At 47.6% G+C, this 2,500-nt stretch overlaps 1 pseudogene; it reads left to right on the top strand.

Annotated features, from left to right (window-relative positions):
- Positions 1–1,772, top strand: part of LOC105904361 — a 4,773-nt pseudogene extending 3,001 nt beyond the window's left edge.
- The last annotated feature ends 728 nt before the right edge of the window (positions 1,773–2,500 follow it).

Genomic DNA, 2,500 nt, shown 5'->3' with positions numbered 1-2,500 from the left:
TCTTTAAGCATTCGAGGTTAGGTTGGCTATGTTAATGCATTCTGCCAGAGCAGTGGTCCGATCTAGGAGACAAGATCTGCAAAGCAAAATGCATGAAGTTATCCTTATAACGAAGGCGAATACCAACATAAACATCAGCTCAATCAGGACAAAAAACTATTTTTTTTTTAGAACAATTTGTTAACAAAAAGCAGAAGGCAGAATGGACCAGCAAAACTAAGGAAGATAGAGGGAGAGAGCAGAAGAGAGAAAGGGAGAGAGGGGAAGAGAGAGAGAGAGAAAGGGAGAGAGGGGAGTGGGACAATGTGGCCCTTGGTAGAGAAAACTCTACTGAGGGAGCTCGAGCAATCTCGGCCCCCAAAGGAAATTAAACATTAAACAAGTAACTAGGGTTAGGGTTAGGGGCCAGGTGTACTGCAAGGCATTTCAGACGTGATGCTGGTGTTGAGTAGGGCCAGTGATGCTGGTGTTGAGTAGGGGGGGGGGCAGTGATGCTGGTGTTGGTAGGGGCCAGTGATGCTGGTGTTGAGTAGGGGGCCAGTGATGCTGGTGTTGAGTAGGCCCAGTGATGCTGGTGTTGAGTAGGGGGCCAGTGATGCTGGTGTTGAGTAGGGGGGCCAGTGATGCTGGTGTTGAGTAGGGGGGCCAGTGATGCTGGTGTTGAGTAGGGGGCCAGTGATGCTGGTGTTGAGTAGGGCCAGTGATGCTGGAGTGATGAAACAGTGAACATGGAACAGTGAACATGGCGTAAGGGGATTGATTGTGTACAAACCTGTAATACCATAAACAAGATCCTACGTGGGTGGGTCAACTCAATACTCCCACACTCCTGATAGCTTTAACTCAATACTCCCAAACTCTTCATTATAGCTTTAACTCAATACTCCCAAACTCTTCATTATAGCTTTAACTCAATACTCCCAAACTCTTCATTATAGCTTTAACTCAATACTCCCACACTCCTCATGATAGCTTTAACTCAATACTCCCACACTCCTCATGATAGCTTTAACTCAATACTCCCAAACTCTTCATTATAGCTTTAACTCAATACTCCCACACTCCTTGTAGGAGCTGAGAAGGACAAAAAGGCCAAATTGCAGAAGAAGAGCAAGATCTCTGTAGATGTTGGCGCAGACCTCCTGGTGAATGACGTAGTGGACCCCAGCATAAATGCCATTGAGTCCTCCAAGAAGAAGTTGCAGGATCTGACTGATCGGGACCTGGAGAAACACGAGCGGGACAAGTCTCCGAACAGCCGGGAGACCTTCGTCTTTGAGACGCAGGACAAGCTGTACCAGGACAAGTACCAGGCCGTGGTGGCCGAGAAGGAGCAGCTTTCGGGCAAGCTGAGCGAGGCCTCCGGCTGGATGGACGAGGAGGGCTACACGGCTGGCACCAAGGAGCTGAAGGAGAAGCTGTCTGAGCTGAGGAAGGTGTGCAAGCCCATGTTCTTCAGGGTGGACGAGCGCAGGAAGTGGCCAGACCACCTGGCCGCCCTCGACAGCAGGCTCAACCAGTCCACCTTCTTCCTCAAAGGCGCTAAACTTATCCCTGAGATTGACCAAATCATTACTGATGTGGAGCTGAAGACTCTGAAGAAAGTGAGAAATGACACAACTGCTTAGAAGAATAAAACCGTAGCTGAGCAGGAGAAGCTGTCCCCCTCAGAGAGGCCTGTGCTGCGGTCCAAAGACATTGACACCAAGATCGGCCCGCTGGACCGGGAGGTCAACTACCTGATCAAAAAGAAGATTTTACACTTACATTAGCCCTGCACAAATGGCTCCTTTTAGTTATTTGGGTAATTGTGGTTGAATATTCACAATTATGGAGCCGGTGTGTAGGAGACATTTCTATCCACCTTTTAGTTAAGTTTATTTTAGTGTTACTTATTTTAGCCACTTGGGGGAGTATTGCACTGGGTGTGGCACGTCACAGGAAATTGGGTATATTTACAGGTGTGATTACTCAATTAGGGAAAGGTGTGGATGGCGGGGAACACACGGTTCTTACCGTCGCTCTGAAACCCACTTCACCGACAGCATCTTGTTAATAGGCAAACAGCACTGGGTGAAAGGACCAATTTTATGTACGAATTTATACCTTTATAATAAACGGGAACACCACCCAAAGAGAGTTCATGCCTGGACAAAGGATTATTTGCTACGCGTTGGGAACACTTTGCCGTCCACACTGAGGCTAATAGGATAGCCTCCACACTCGTCATTATAGCTTTAACTCAATACTCCCACACTCCTCATGATAGCTTTAACTCAATACTCCCACACTCGTCATGATAGCGTTAACTCAATACTCCCACACTCATCATGATAGCTGTGATGTGTGTGTGTGTGTGTGTGTGTGTGTGTGTGTGTGTGTGTGTGTGTGTGTGTGTGTGTGTGTGTGTGTGTGCGTGTGTGTGTTTGTAAGTGTGTGTGTGTGTGTGATAGAGAGTGGGAGAACGAGTGTACGTATGTAAGTGTGTTTGTGTGTGTAT

The sequence above is a fragment of the Clupea harengus genome, chromosome 13 (assembly GCF_900700415.2).
Source record: "Clupea harengus chromosome 13, Ch_v2.0.2, whole genome shotgun sequence".
In the NCBI taxonomy this organism is placed as follows: domain Eukaryota; kingdom Metazoa; phylum Chordata; class Actinopteri; order Clupeiformes; family Clupeidae; genus Clupea; species Clupea harengus.
Note: the sequence above shows the minus strand (reverse complement) of the source record. Positions and strands in the feature narration are given on the sequence as shown.